The 17,584-nt window shown below is 38.9% G+C and overlaps 1 long non-coding RNA gene across 1 annotated transcript; it reads right to left on the reverse strand.

The window, feature by feature from the left end:
• Positions 1–7,705: 7,705 nt before the first annotated feature.
• Positions 7,706–10,037, reverse strand: LOC137287487 (uncharacterized). Its single transcript, XR_010957035.1, has 3 exons — positions 9,783–10,037; positions 8,846–8,924; positions 7,706–7,779 (listed from the first exon to the last, which is right to left on the reverse strand). It is a non-coding gene; the product is annotated as an uncharacterized lncRNA (long non-coding RNA).
• Positions 10,038–17,584: the final 7,547 nt, after the last annotated feature.

The raw sequence follows: 17,584 nt of genomic DNA on the forward strand, positions 1-17,584 counted from the left end.
AATGCCAAGGCTAGACGTTCTTTTAAACAAAATAAGCGTCAGACTTATGTATCAAAAATCAATTCACGCACGCCTACGTCAAAAGTGTGGAACATGATTCAAAGAATAAAGGGCAAAGGTTCCAAATCTACTGTTCACCATCTGAAAGATGGTGATAATTTATTAACAAATAAATCTGACATTGCCAATAAACTTGGTGAAACTCTCGCCAAGCATTCATCTTCATCAAATTATGTCCCACAGTTTCAAAAGTTTCAGAAACATCAGGAGAGGAAAATATTAAATTTTAACTCAGAAAACGGTGAGGATTATAATGAATTATTTTCAATACATGAACAACATACCGCCCTTGAGCAAGCTCATGATGCAGCAACAGGGGCTGACAATATCCACTATCAGCTCCTAAAGCACTTGCCTGAATCGTCTCTGGAAACGCTGCTAAATATTTTTGATTCAATATGGACTTCAGGGAAGTTCCCATCTTCCTGGCGTAATACCATTGTAGTCCCCATTCCAAAACCTGGCCGGGATCATACTGATCCATCAAACTATAGACCAATCTCTTTAACGAGTTGTGTCTGTAAAACCATGGAACGAATGGTAAACAATAGATTAACTTGGTATCTGGAAACCAATAACCTTATAACAAATATTCAATGTGGTTTCAGGAAAAATCGTAGGACCATTGACCATTTGGTACGTCTAGAATCCTTTGTCAAAAATGCAATAGTAAATGAACAACATGCAATATCGATATTCTTTGATTTGGAGAAAGCATACGATACCACTTGGAAGCATGGCATTTTAAAGGATTTACATGACTTCGGTTTAAGGGGTCGTTTGCCTCTTTTTATATCACAATTTTTAAAAGACAGGCAGTTTCAAGTCCGAGTGGGTTCAACCCTGTCTGACCATTACGATCAGGATCAGGGTGTCCCACAAGGCAGTATTTTGTCTGTAACACTTTTTAGTATCAAGATCAACAGTTTATCCAAGGTTTTAAATGATTCAATTGATGGATCATTATTTGTGGATGATTTTAATATTTCCTGTCGAGGTAAAAATATGCATACAATCGAACGGCAATTACAGTTGTGTTTAAACAAACTAAATAAATGGTGTCTAGAAAATGGTTTTAAATTTTCTAAGTCAAAAACTAATTGTATACATTTTTGTAGAAAATATAAGCCGCATAAAGACCCAGAACTATTTTTAAATGGCTCTCCCATCAAAGTTGTAAAGGAGGCCAAGTTCTTGGGTCTAATTTTCGACTCCTATTTGACCTTTTTGCCGCACATCAAATCACTAAAAACAAAATGCTTGAAGGCACTCGATTTACTGAAAGTGGTATCCAACTCAAAGTGGGGAGGAGATCAAGTTACTCTCCTACACCTATACAGATCGCTTGTGCGGTCAAAACTTGATTACGGCTCCATCGTATATGGTGGAGCCTGCAAAAGCAACCTTAAACTTCTTGATTCTGTCCATCACCAAGGTTTAAGACTTTGTCTTGGGTCTTTTAGAACTTCACCTATTGACAGTCTCTACGTTGAGGCTGATGAACCATCTCTTGAGCAGCGCCGTATTAAGTTAGTTTAGTTTTACAATACATTACTAAATTATACTCTAATGAATCTAATCCTGCCTTTCTGGCCGGGATCACACGGATCCATCAAATTACAGACCGATTTCTTTACCTAGCTGCGTCTGTAAAACCATGGAACGAATGGTAAATAACAGATTAATTTGGTATCTGGAAACGAATGACCTCATTACAATTATTCAGTGTGGTTTTCGGAAGAATCGAAGTACTATTGATCATTTAGTACGTTTAGAATCCTTCGTCAAAAATGCTATTATTACCAAACAACATGCAGTATCTATATTCTTTGATCTAGAAAAAGCATATGATACTACTTGGAAACATGGAATTTTAAAAGATTTACATGATTTTGGTTTGCGAGGTCGTTTGCCTCTTTTTATATCAGAGTTTTTAACTGACAGGCAATTTCAAGTCCGAGTAGGTTCTACCCTGTCTGATCATTACAATCAGGATCAGGGTGTTCCGCAAGGCAGCATTTTGTCTGTGACCTTATTTAGTATCAAGATCAACAGTTTATCCAAGGTTTTAAACGATTCAATAGATGGATCACTTTTCGTGGATGATTTTAATATTTCCTGTCCCGGTAAGAATATGCATACTATTGAACGGCAACTGCAATTATGTTTAAACAAAATCAATAAATGGTGTCTTGAGAATGGTTTTAAATTTTCTAAGACAAAAACTAATTGCATCCATTTCTGCCGTAAGTATAAACCACATAAGGACCCAGAATTATTTTTAAATGGCACTCCTATCAAAGTCGTTAAGGAGGCCAAGTTCTTAGGTTTGATTTTCGACTCTCATTTAACTTTTCTTCCGCATATCAAATCCCTGAAAACTAAATACCTGAAGGCTCTTGATCTGTTGAAAATTGTGTCAAACTCAAAATGGGGAGGGGATCAAGCTACTCTCCTGCACCTATACCGTTCACTTGTCCGTTCGAAGCTTGATTATGGCTCCATCATTTATGGTGGAGCCTGTAAAAGCAATCTAAAACTCCTTGATTCTATCCACCACCAAGGTCTGAGACTTTGTCTTGGGTCGTTCCGAACTTCTCCTATTGACAGTCTCTATGTCGAAGCCGATGAACCATCTCTTACACAGCGCCGTATCAAATTAGCTCTACAATATATTACAAAACTTTACTCTAACGAATCCAACCCTGCTTTTAACTGCGTTTTCGATCCTCTTTATGAGCATTTATACAACAAAAAGCCTTCTCTTGTTCCGCCACTTGGGCACAGAATTAAACCATTCATTTATGCTGCCGGCATTGAGCTGAAAAGTATAGCGCCTTCTCGTCTTCTTTCTTCTCCTCCTTGGCAATTAATGAGGCCACAAGTTGACCTCACATTAACAAAGTTCAAAAAAACAGACACAAACGAATTACAATATAAACAAGAGTTTATGCAATTAAAAAATAATTATAGTACATACAAATCCTTATTTACAGATGGGTCCAAGGATGATGGCACAGTGGCTTGTGCCACTGTCATTGGATCCAGAACAATATCTTATCGATTACCTGATAACAGCTCCATTTTCACTGCAGAAGCAAACGCAATATTAACAGCTCTTCAATATATTCAAAGACATCCTAATCATGTACAGTATATAATTTTTTCTGACTCTCTTTCTTGCCTTCAGGCTATTAAAAATTTGTCTTGTAAACATCCACTTTTAATTGACATAATTGAATTGTATAATGATCTTGCAACTGGCCAGTGCGACATCGTCTTTTGTTGGTTACCCAACCATGTAGGTATTTCTGGGAATGCAATGGCCGATCTTGCTGCTAAGGCTGCACTCAACAAATCTGTGACGCCACTTCTTATTCCATACAGTGACTATAAAGCTAGTATTAGAACTTACATTCGTGATCTGATGCAAAAGAAGTGGGACACCCAAGTGGGAAAAAATAAATTGCATGCCATAAAACCTTATATTGGTTACACTCACTTGGGCTGTCAGTCCAGATTTGAAGAGGTCATTATGCGACGATGTCGCATTGGCCATACGCGTTACACCCACAGTTATTTACTAAAAGGCGATGATCCTCCGTTTTGTATCCCTTGTGATGAGAGAACCACGGTCAAGCATATCCTGCTTGACTGTGTTGAATTCTCCATCATAAGGGATAACTATTTCAATGTCAAAACAATGAAGGATCTTTTTAGCACAGTTAGTACTCATTTAATTCTTGGATTTTTAAAAGAAATTGATTTTCTTATTGAATTGTAATTGATATGTTCTGTAGATAGTTGTATTTTAATGATTGGTAGTTTAAATTAGTAACTTAGATTGTTAGTGGCTGTACCCTCAAAGGGGGTTGAAGTATTGTAAAATTATTGTCCTCCAGAGAGGGTACGTAAGTCCAATACTCTCATAGTCAATTTAAATCTACTACTAGTTTTTAATCGTAGAATATTTGTTGTTTTAAGTAATGGCTAAATTTCAGGATAATCACCAATAGCTGAGGGGATGGTGTAAATCCAGCTAGGGTTCATGCAGGTAGCAGAAGTAATGTCCCCATGGACCTTAGTATGGTGATCTACCTTCAGTTGTTGGCGATCTATAGCCCCGGTTTTATGTTGTATTGTCTTCTTTAATTCCAACGTTTTAACTTTCAATGCTAGTTTTATGTTCCGTGATACTCTAGTGTTTTTACTGTCCTTCGCTGTCAGGTTTTACTTTTTCTATTTTCTCATCTTAACATTACTGTAACTTATATTGTTCTCGTCACGATATGGCTGCAATATTGCCGATGTGACGTTAAATATTAACTCACCCACTCACTCACTAATCCTGCCTTTAACTGTGTTTTCAATTCCCTTTATGAGGATTTATACAACAAAAATTCTTCTCTTGTTCCGCCTCTAGGACATAGAATTAAACCCTTTCTTTCTTCGGCCGGCATTGAGCTGGAAAACATAGCTCCCTCCCGTCTTATTTCTTCTCCTCCTTGGCAGTTGGTCAGGCCCCAAGTGGACCTAACATTGGCCACATTTAAAAAGTCAGAAACAAATGAATTACAATATAAACAAGAATATAATCAATTAAAACATAAATATAGCAATTATAAATCCTTATTTACAGATGGGTCCAAGGATGGTGGCGCAGTGGCCTGTGCCACTGTCACTGGATCCAGAACAATATCTTCTAGATTACCAGACAACAGTTCTATTTTTACAGCAGAAGCTAACGCCATATTAACGGCTCTCAAATATATTGAAAGACATCCTAAACATAAACAGTACATAATCTATTCAGACTCTCTTTCGTGCCTTCAGGCTATTAAAAACCTATCATGTAAACATCCACTTTTAATAGAAATTATTGAACTTTATAACTATCTTGCTACTGGCCAATACGACATCGTCTTCTGTTGGTTACCCAGTCACGTAGGCATTTCTGGTAACACAATGGCCGATCTTGCTGCTAAGGCAGCACTCAACAAATCTGTGACACCAGTTCTGATTCCATACTCAGACTATAAAGCGACAATTAGATCTTATATCCGTGATCTAATGCAGAAGAAGTGGGACACCCAGGTGGGTGTTATTAAATTACATGAATGAGTGAGTGAGTGAGTTACGATTTAACGTCACATCGGCACTATTTCAGCCATATCGTGACGAGAACATTCATCAATGAAAACGACTATTGTGTCCATTATAAAACCTGTCAACGAAGGACAGTAAAACAACTAGGATATCACAATTAGCATTAAAACTAGTGTGGAAAGGTAAAACTGATATCGATATATGGACAATACAATATAAAAACAGGCTATAGATCGCCAACAACAGAAGGTAGATCACCACACTAGGGACCATGGGGACTTACAGTACCTTTGCTACCTGGTCCCTAGTTGGATTTACACCATCCCCTCAGCCGCTGGCGATTGTAAGAAATTTAGCCAAAATTAAAATAACACAAAGACTACACTTAAAAGTCCTGGAAAGTATAAATTTACTTTGAAAATTTTGGGACCTACGTACCCTCTCAGGAGGACAATTATTTTACAATACTTCAACCCCCGTTGAGGGTACAGCCACTAATGATCAATGTTCCTTATATATACTACCAACCATTAAAATACAACTATCTACAAAACATATCAATTATGATTCAACAAGGAAATCAATTTCCCTTAAAAATCCAATAATTAAATGAGTATTGACTGTGTTAAAAAGATCCGAAAGTGTTTTTACATTGAAATATTATCCCTTATGATGGAGAATTCAACACAGTCAAGCAGGATATGCTTGACCGTGGTTATAAATTACATGAAATAAAACCGTATATTGGTTACACCTACTTGGGTTGTCAGTCCAGATTTGAGGAGGTTGTTATGCGACGATGTCGCATTGGCCATACTAGATATACTCACGAATATTTACTTAAAGGTGAGGATCCTCCGTTTTGTATCCCTTGTGATGAAGGACTCACGGTCAAGCATATCTTGCTTGACTGTATTGATTTTGCAATCACAAGGGAGAAATATTTTAATGTCAAAACAGTGAAGGATCTTTTTGATGTTAATTATCATTTAATCATTGAATTTTTAAAGGAAATAGAATTATTACATAAATTATGAATAATATGTTTTGTAAATAGAAAGCTGATATTTTAACCATGGTGGTAAGAATTGTCAACTGCGATTGTTAGTGGCTGTACCCTCAAAGGGGTTAAAGTAGCGTAAAATTATTGTCCTCCTGAGAGGATACGTAAGTCCCAAAACTTTCAAAGTGAAATCTAAACTGACCAATTTTTTAATCGTAGTATTTTTGTCATTTTAAATTTCGGCTACATTTTCCTACAATCACCAACGGCTGAGGGGATGGTGTCAATCCAGCTAGGGTCCATGCAGGTAGCAAAAGTAATGTCCCCACGGTCCCTAGTATGGTGATCTCCCTTCGGTTGTTGGCGATCTACAGCCCGTATTTTATATTGTATTGTCCAAACAGTGGTATTTGTTTTAACTCTCCACACTAGTTTTAATTCTAACTGTGATATTCTAGTTGTTTTACTGTCCTTTGACGACAGGTGTATAAAATGTATACATATTTCATTTCAATATGGAAATGTTCTCGTCACGATATGGCTGAAATATTGCCGATGTGACGTTAAATATTAACTCACTCACTCACTTGAAACGCAGTAACAAAAGCGGTCACAGATAGAGATAAACAAGTGAAATGATTCCACTACTATGATGGAAGCTTACATTTATAACACCTGAACTATAATGAAGATCAAAAGAAACGCAAGTCAGTTTTTTGGTCGAGATTTTAAATAGAACGGTTACTTTTATTCGATGTCATTTTTGCGTATCTTTTGCTGTTCAGTATAGTGACATCGGCAAAGATTTCTGCTATTCCTGGTTCCCCGCAATTTTGGCTGGTCGTCGGTGGTGAACAAATGAATTGTTGGCTTGATTGCGTTCATTCGTGATAACTGCGAAACTTTTCATTTTGTGCCTCTTATGTCTAATATCGGAAATATCCCGCAGATCCCTTGAGCTTATAGCATTTGACTGGTAGTTCATACGTGCACTTTCAATTTAGAATTTATTTTTCGAATCATATAAGCTAATACGAAAACTAAATTTCAATCCTAACTGAACACAACTAAAGCTTGGGACATTCTTTTACGAAGGCATTGACGTTTGGCTGACAAATAACCATGTAGTATTTACAATATTAAAGAAAAGTAAGATTTCAAAGCAAATTTTTTTGCGGGTATTGATACCATTTAACGTGGCTCTGGACGTTAAAGAAAGAAATAGCAGGTAAATGCATGTACAGTATTTCCTCTCATATGTACCCGTGGCAGGAGCATATTGCGCTTACTGGGTTTTAATTATATCTTAAATTCTTGCTTTAACCCTTTAACGCTTAATAGAGGGAATACGGTACACAGACACCTCAAAATCAGACACCAGGTGCTCGTGTAAAGCAGAAGCATGTCCTGCCTACCTTCAAGCACCCGTCATTCCATCAACATGTCAGGGTTTAATTATTCACAGACTCGAACTCGTCAAACAAATGCACACGTTTGCACGTCATCATTCACACTATAAAATAGACTAAAGAGATATTAGTGCAAATGACGTCACTTTATTTAGAATAGAATTGCGATTACATTTTAGTCATGTCCTTTTCCTCCGGTACCTACAAAAGAAAAGCAAAATTAAGCAAACACTAATTGAGTGGCTAAACGTAAAACAATCTGAATATAACTTATAAATAACAAATAATAAATAACACTTTTGTTAAACCAAAGTTTCTGACAAGATTTCATCACGGAAAGGCGTCTTTATTCAGACAATACTACGGTTACTTCCAGGCAGAGTGAGTGAGTGAGTACGGTTTTATGCCGCTTTAAGCAATATTCCCGCAATATCACGTCGCAGAACACCAGGAATGGACTTCACACATTGTATCCATGTAGGGAATAGAACCCGAGTCCCTGGTGTGGCGTGCAGACTACTAGACTACCCCACCCAGGCCCCCCTAAGTAATGGAAGGACTTACGGCAAATTTGGAATTGCATCTCAAATGTAAACAATCGCAGTCCACTCGCGAAACAATTGCAGCGATATCGGTAGTTAAGCGGCCTGAAACCCACACATCAAAACATGGCGTCACTCGAAGGAGCACCCGTCTCGGTGAGTTTTGTGTTTAGTTTCTACTGTTTTCGTTTTTATAATTATCCATCTTTGACCACCCGTGTTGATTGCGTGTTGTTTCAGACGTAAACAACCTCCAGGGGCATGAGTTATGACGCTCTTTTGCAGTGACGATCTTTTCCTAAAAAGTACTCTATAGCTCCGACAACACCTCACACCTAAACGCATTCAACACGGGTGGTCAAAGATGGATAATTATAAAAATGAAAACAGTAGAAACTAAACATAAAACTCACCGAGACGGGTGCTCCTTCGAGTGACGCCATGTTTTGATGTGTGAGTTTCAGGATGCGAACGACAGATCATGGAACTGACCCGAGAAATCTCCAAAGATTGTTCCAGGTATTACCGACATTGTTTCCGATAGGGGCGTTGTTTCTGTTATTGCCGCTAAATTACCGATATCGCTGCTATTGTTTCGCGAGTGGGCTGCGATTGTTTACATTTGAGATGCAGTTCCTTCAAATTTGCCGTAATTCCTTCCATTACTTAGGGGGGCCTGCCACCGCTCTTTCCTGAGCCATAGATACATTACACGCTGCACATACCTTGAACAATCTCACTCGCTTTTTGTGATTGCTTCCTCTGCGTACCTTTCCAGTACGTCTCGTGTGACCTGTCCTTCATCTGCACAATTATGAAACATGGTCATGTATACTGTCAGAAAATGTGACACATAAGATTGTAATTCACTAAAGACACCTTTGACTTATATAATATAATAGATATCTAGAATTTATCCTTTTCCTGTTTTTGGGAATTAAAATAACAAGTATTCTAACCATTTGTTCACCACACCGTTCTTCACAGCAGCAAGGTGAGCTACTTTCAGTTCCTGGCTAGCTGGCACCCATGAAGAGCCACCTCCTCGTGGTGGGTGCTGGGTAACGCTAAGTGCTCTTCTCCCGTGTGGACCCGGGACAGAATGTGTCCACAGCACCCCATTGCTTGTCGTAAGAGGCGACTAAATTGGGCAACCTGTTTGCCGTGGGTTGCGTCCCGTGTCGGTGGAGGACGGGATCCTGGTGGTTGAGGGCATTTGGACTTTTAACTGCGTTCCATTGCCCAACACACCACTTTGGCCCTTACTTCACCTAGACGGGTGGTTGAATGGGCCCGATTCAACCAATCGGCTGGTCATGCCAAGCCCTGTGCATGGACTGCATATGTATCATTGCATCATTGCACAAATTTGATTTGGAATTGTTTTGAATTTCGGCTTTGGCACTACTTGTGATCTTTGTGAATTGATTGTGAATTCTAATATGAACTTTGCCTAGAGTCGTATGCCAGGAGGCGATGGCTCATGGGCCAATCTGGTAGTTTAATTATTTATAATTCTTCTACTGGAGTATATCATCCGGGTATCCTTGGTGCTGCAAGCTGGAGGCCCGCTTGCTTTAGCACTGTCCTTGTGATACCCTTTCGCAGTATCTAAGGGCATTCAAGGTATTGCTGGGGATGTTAAGAACATTAGACGCTTACGTTCGGGTGCACTGCTAATTGAGTGTGGCAAGAAACAGCAAGCAACCAATCTGATGAGCATTGAATCTTTTGTGGGTATTCCGGTCACGGTCTCTGCTCACAAGACCTTGAACACAAGTAAAGGTATCGTCAGAGATCGTGATCGGTTGTTTGCTGACATGTCCGAACTTGATATAGCATGCGAAATGAAGGATCAAGGCGTGCTGTAAGTGAAGCGCTTTTCAACCCGAAAAAACAATGAAACATTCCAAACGAATACCTATCTGTTGTCGTTTTCATCGCCGAATGCTCCCAAATCAGTAAAGGCGGGGTACTGCAATATCCAAGTTGAAACCTACATCCCCAACCCGCTCAGGTGTTTTAAATGCCAGAAATATGGACACGGCGTATCTACGTGCACATTGTCTGTTGTGTGTGCTCACTGTGGAGAGAAGACACACACAACAGAAGATTGTGACAGTGACTTTAAAAAATGCACTAACTGCTCAGGCGACCATTCATCTTCGTCAAAACAGTGTCCAATATGAAAAGAGCAAATGGCGATTAACAAAATAAAGTTCACCCAAAATATCTCTTTTTCTGAGGCAAGGAAACTGGTGAAGAGATCTGACCTTCTTGAAAGTTATGCTACAGTAGCAAAATCATCATCTGAATCCAGCTCTAAAATAACAAAATCATCCACAGGATGCCAAACTACCTTGACTTGGGTCAGTTCCGACTCCCCACAGGTTTTATACCCTGCTATATCATCCCAGACTGAGTGAATCACTTCCTACTACATCAAAGTACTCTGATCATAAGTCATCTTCACAGTCACGCTCTGAGTCTCATTCAAGAGCTGATAGACAACAAATTGTTAAAACTAAACCCAAACCTAAGTCTGATGCTTCAAAACAACAAAGTGGCAGAGCTCCTAAGGGGTCACAAAATAAAATTCAACAAAAAATATGGGTCTCTTGAAGATATGGACGTTTCAGAAAACGTCCATTCTAGGGCACATAGCTTGTCGCCCTCGAAAAGTGTGCGGGGTAGATCCCCAATAAATCCCCCCAAAAGATAGTTTATTCCAATAATATTGTACAGTGGAACTGCAGAGGATTCAGGACTAATTTACATTAATTACAGCTATTAGTCCAAGATTTCACACCTTCAGCGTTATGTATCCAAGAGACATATTTAAAACAAACGGATACATTTGACCTTCGTCATTTTAATGCATATCATTGTTTTTCACCTCCGGGTGATGGGGACACTGGCGGATCATCCATTCTAGTCAAACAAAACGTTATTCAAAGCCATGTTTCACTTAATACTAATATGCAGGCTGTTGCAGTGAGAATTACTTTACATGTAGCGTTTACGCTATGCTCTCTTTATATTTCACCTTCTTCGGATTTTGTCAAAACCGATCTTCAAGCTCTATATGATCAGCTCCCGAAGCCCTGTATTATAATGGGAGATTTAAATGGGCACAACCCACTCTGGGGTAGTGTAAATACAAACACTAAAGGTAAATTGTTGGAGGAGTTTTGTTCTGACAATGATTTATGTATTTATAATGATGGTTCCAACACATATTTACACCCTGGGACAGGGACCTATTCTGCTCTTGACTTGTCACTCACAAATTCAGAACTACTAAATGAATTCGAATGGTCAGTCCACGATGACCAGTGTGGAAGTGACCATTTTCCTACTGTATTAAAAGCTGTAACTCCATCTGATGTTCCTCCATCATCAAGACGAAATTTTAAAAAGGCTAACTGGGCTTTATATGAAACACTGTCTGCTGAAAAACTTAAACCTGAACGTTTTATTGACGTTCCTGATGCCATCAAATGTTTTTCTGATGAATTGAATTCCATAGCTGATGAGTGTATACCAAAATCCTCTGTAGTTCCACATATTCGAAAACCATGGTTGCAAACAAGCTAGGAAGGCAAAGAAAAAAGCAGAACATTATTTCCGTCGCCATCCTATGGTGCATAATTTAAATAAATTTTAAATTTTAAATGCTAAAGCGCGGCGTACTTTTAAACAGAACAAACGCCAATCTTGGCAAAATTATGTATCTAAAATAAATTCTGGGACACCTATGTCCAAGGTATGGAACATGGTCCAGAAAATTAAAGGTAAAGGTACTAAATCTGCTGTCCATCATCATAAACATGGAGATCAATTACTTACTGAAAAGTCAGATATTGCTAATAAACTGGGCGAAACTCTCGCTAATTCTTCCTCTTCGAATTATACACCTAAATTTCAGCAATATCAAAAACAACAAGAAAAGAAAATTATTAATTTCAATTCTGATAACGGGGAAGATTATAATGAAACGTTTTCTATTCATGAATTCCATACTGCTCTTCATCAAGCTCATGACACTGCTACAGGAGCTGATAACATCCATTATCAACTCCTGAAACATTTACCAGAATCCTGTCTGGAAACTCTCCTAAATAAGTTTGATGATATTTGGACATCGGGTAACTTTCCTCCTTCATGGCGTGATGCCATAGTGGTACCAATACCTAAACCTGGACGTGATCATACCGATCCATCCAATTATCGTCCGATTTCATTAACTAGCTGTGTTTGCAAGACCATGGAACGCATGATAAATAATCGACTTGTTTGGTACTTGGAAACAAATAATCTCATAACAGATATACAGTGTGGTTTCCGTAAAAACAGAAGTACTGTCGACCACTTAGTGCGACTGGAATCATTTGTTAAAAACGCACTAATTAATAAACAACATGCTGTGTCTATCTTTTTTTATCTTAAAAAAGCATATGACACAACCTGGAAATATGGCATTTTGAGAGATTTACATGACTTTGGCTTGCGAGGTCGTTTGCCTGAATTTATTGCCAACTTTTTAAATGACAGACAATTCCAGGTCCGTGTGGGTTCTACCCTGTCTGATCATTACAATCAGGATCAGGGTGTTCCACAAGGCAGTATTCTGTCTGTCACTCTTTTTAGCATCAAGATCAACAGTTTATCAAAAGTTATAAACGATTCAATTGATGGATCGTTATTTGTGGATGATTTTAATATTTCTTGTCGTTGTGAAAATATGCATACCATTGAACGGCAACTACAGTTGTGTTTAAACAAGATTAATAAATGGTGTCTTGAAAACGGCTTTAAATTTTCCAAATCGAAAACTAACTGCATACATTTTTGTCGTAAATACAAACCCCATAAAGACCCTGAACTGTCTCTAGATGGGACGGCCATCAAAGGTTGTGAAGGAAGCCAAGTTCTTGGGTCTAATCTTTGATTCACATTTAACTTTTACCACATATTAAATCAATTAAAACTAAATGCCTGAAAGCACTTGACTTGTTGAAAGTTGTTTCAAATTCAAAATGGGGAGGGGATCAAGCTACCCGTCTCTATCACTAGTTCGTTCTAAACTTGATTATGGCTCAATCGTTTACGGTGGAGCCTGCAAAAGCAATCTTAAACTTCTTGATCCTGTCCATCATCAAGGTCTGAGACTTTGTCTTGGATCTTTTAGAACTTCACCTATTGACAGTCTCTATGTTGAGGCTGATGAACCTTCTCTTGAGCAGCGCCGTATAAAGTTAGCTTTACAATACATTACTACATTATACTCTAATCATTCTAACCCTGCATATAATTGTGTTTTCAATCCCCTTTATGAGGATTTATACAACAAAAAGTCTTCTCTTGTCCCGCCTCTAGGACATAGAAATAAACCTTTTCTTTCTGCTGCTGGGATTCAGCTGGAAAACATAGCTCCATCCCGTCTTATTTCTTCTCCTCCTTGGCAGTTGGTCAGGCCTCAAGTAAACCTAACATTGACCACATTTAAGAAATCAAAGACTAATGAAATACAATATAACCAAGAATATAATCAATTAAAACATAAATATAGCAATTATAAATCCTTATTTACAGATGGGTCCAAGGATGGTGGCGCTGTGGCTTGTGCCACTGTCATTGGATCAAGAACAATATCTTCTAGATTACCAGATAATAGTTCTATTTTTACATCAGAAGCTAACGCCATATTAACAGCACTTAAATATATTCAAAGACACCCTAAACGTAAACAATATATAATCTATTCCGACTCTCTTTCTTGCCTTCAGGCTATTAAAAATATTTCTTGCAAACATCCAGTTTTAATTGAAATTATTGCATTGTATAGTAATCTTGCTACTGGCCAATACGACATCGTCTTTTGTTGGTTACCCAGCCACGTAGGCATTTCCGGTAACGCAATGGCCGATCTTGCTGCTAAGGCAGCACTCAACAAATCTGTGACACCACTTCTTATTCCATACAGTGATTATAAAGCTAGCATTAGAATTTACATCCGTGATCTGATGCAGAATAAGTGGGACACCCAAGTCGGTATAAATAAATTACATGAAATAAAACCGTATATTGGTTATTCCTACTTGGGTTGTCAGTCCAGATTTGATGAGGTAATCATGCGGCGATGTCGTATTGGCCATACTAGATATACTCATTCATACCTATTGAAAGGTGAGGATCCTCCGTTTTGCATCCCTTGTGATGAGAGAACCACGGTCAAGCATATTATGCTTGATTGTGTTGAATTCTCCATCACAAGGGATAAATATTTCAATGTAAAAACAATTAAGGATCTTTTTCACACCGTAAGTTCTCATTTAATTCTTGGAGTTTTAAAAGAAATTGATTTCATCTTTGAATTTTGATTATTATGTTCTGTACATAGCTGCATTTTAATTCATGGTAGTTTAGATTAGTAACTTGAATTGTTAGTGGCTGTACCCTCAAAGGGGGTTGAAGTACCGTAAAATTATTGTCCTCCTGCGAGGGTACGTAAGTCCCAAAACATTTCCTGTACGTTTAGATTTCCACTGTTTTAATCGTAGTATATGTGTATTTTTACTTTTTGGCTAGATGTGACTAAATTGCTAACAGCTGAGGGGATGATGTAAATCCAACTAGGGTCCATGCAGGTAGCAAAGGTACTGTAAGTCCCCATCGTCCCTAGTATGGTGATCTACCTTCGGTTGTTGGCAATCTATAGCCTGATTTTATGTTGTATTGTCCGAATAGTGATATTATTTTTAACTTTCCACACTAGTTTTAATCATATTTGTGACATTCTAGTTGTTTTACTGTCCCTCGTTGACAGGTTTTTATAGTATCCATATATTTCACTTCAGTATTAAACGTTCTCGTCACGATCTGGCTTAGATATTGCTGATGTGACGTTAAATATCAACTCACTCGCTCACTCACTCACACTCCATTGGTGTGGCTCTGAACTCTCATGGATAAGAGCGAATCTGTTTGCTATGGACGCATGGAAACGTTTATTTTCATTCCTAGTGTATTGTATCACAATTGTACTGTCAGTCCAGAACAACGATCCGCTAAACTTCATCTTGAGGTTTCTGACGAAGCATCACAATACAATACTTTACTTTACTGCAATGACTGTCGCTGATATTTCCAGACGCGGTATGGTCATTTTCTTCAGTGGTGCTAACCTGGACTTGATGATTAGCAGAAAACATTGAAATGGCCCATCAGATCTCACTATTTGCATGCAGGATACAGCACCATGTCCCTCAGAGGAAGCATATGAGAAATGACGCAATTCATAGTCATTATTTTCTGAGTGATCACATTTCGTAAGTTCTCCAGCTTCGGTAAGTTTTCTATCCACATTCTCCATTTCTCAATGTTTGCTTGATCAATTCACGAATTCATGCCAAACTTTATGAAATGTATTGATTCACTTTGAAACACCCCCTTTGCTTTCAGGATATATGGACTAATGAACCCGAGTGAGTCATACACTGACGCAATCAAACTCATTAATCCTCTTCTTCTGTTTGGTTTAATCTTTATGCTAACCCTGAAACTAAACTCATCATTCTCAATCTCCCAAAAAACCCTAGAGCATTTTCCTTAGGTCATCTGCCTCCAACTAAATGGACTCCTTTAACCCCGTTTTGCTCTCTGTTCTTCGGGAATGGACTGAAGCACTTCTATGCTGTTGCTGAACCACTAGTTTAAGTTGAATCCACCATGTGCTGCCAGAGCACACAAATCATGAACGTGTTTAATTGTTTCAGATTCTGTCATTAGTGACTTGGAACAATCATCTACGTAGAAGTTTTCAAGAACACTGTGCACAAGCATAGGTTGCACTATTATCCTCTGCAGTGCGCCTAAGTGCATAACTCGCACAACCTGGGCTCCACACTCCTCCAAACAAGTGCACATTGATGCGGTAAACATCTACAGAAACCTTAGATAGTCTCGATCACTCTCTGGTACCCTCACCTGATGGAACATATGTTCTATGTCCCCCATAACGCCTATGGGACCAAAACGAAATCACAAGTTGTGCATCACGTCTTTGATCAACATGCACTTGAAGATTCAAAGTTTTCATGTTTATGCTGTCTTATAAGCATGTAGACACACGTGAAGAGCCACCTCCTCCTGGTTGGTGCTGGGTAACGCTAAGTGCTCTTCTCCCGTGTGGACCCGGGACAGAATGTGTCCACAGCACCCCATTGCTTGTCGTAAGAGGCTACTAAATTGAGCAACCTGTTTGCCTTGGGTGCATCCCGTGTCGGTTTAGGACGGTAGTCTGGTGGTTGAGGGCAATGGGAGCTTGAACAGTGTTTCATTTGCTCAACACACCACTTTGGCCCTTACTTCACCTAATCGGCTGGTCACGCCAAGCCCTGTGTATGGACTTAAATTTTTGTCATTACGCTAATCTGTTTGGAAAATGTGTTACTTGTGGTCTTGGCAGAATTGTTCTCATAACATGTTTATGATTTTGATGTATTTTGCACTTTGCCTAGAGTCTTATGCCAGAAGGCGGTGGCTCATGGGCCAATCTGGTGGATTTGTTATACATAACTCTTCTGCTGGAGTATATCATCCGAGTATCCTTAGTGCTGCAAGTTGGAGACCCACTTGTTTTTAGCATTGTCCTTGTGATACTCCGTGGTGGGTGGGGAGCTCGGATGGCGAACTATTGAAACTTAACCATGGCTTATGAAAACCCCCCTTAAAAAAACAAACGACAACTAGACACTGATCCGATTGATACTGATCAAAGACTGCCCACGTCCATTGATTACTGGCCACGATTTCTTGTAATTGAAACTGTAGTCAAGTCTCCATTAAAGTTGCACCTTTTTGCCATATCCAAGGGTATACAGGGCCTTGCTGGGAATCGAGCAAGGGAATCATCAGAGATCGTGACCGATCTTTTGCGGATATGACAGAGCTTGACATCATCTCTGAGATGAAAGATCAGGGCGTACTAAATGTAAAACGTTTCACAATCCGGAAGAATGATGTTGTTACAAACACCAATACTTACCTGTTCTCCTTTTCTTCACCAACTGCTCCAAAATCTCTTAAAGCAGGCTATTGTAACATCAATGTGGACACGTACACTCCAAACGCTCTGAGGTGTTTTAAATGTCACAAGTTCGGTCATGGCGTCAATACTTGCACATTGTCTGTATGTGCTCACTGTGGCGAAAAGACACATACAACAGAAGATTGTGACAGTAATGTGTACAAACAGTGCAGGTGACCACTCCTCCTACTCTAAAAGTTGCCCTTTTTGGAAACATCAAATGGAGATAAATAGAATAACATTCACTCAAAACGTTAGTTTTGCGGAAGCCAAAAAGCTAGTTCAAAGCTCAGAACATAAGGAGAGCTATGCTTCTATCACCAGAACACCGTCAGAAGCTGTCTGCAGTAACCGCTAAAACAACAACGTCATC

This window comes from Haliotis asinina, chromosome 6 (genome assembly GCF_037392515.1).
Source record: "Haliotis asinina isolate JCU_RB_2024 chromosome 6, JCU_Hal_asi_v2, whole genome shotgun sequence".
Lineage (NCBI taxonomy): Eukaryota > Metazoa > Mollusca > Gastropoda > Lepetellida > Haliotidae > Haliotis > Haliotis asinina.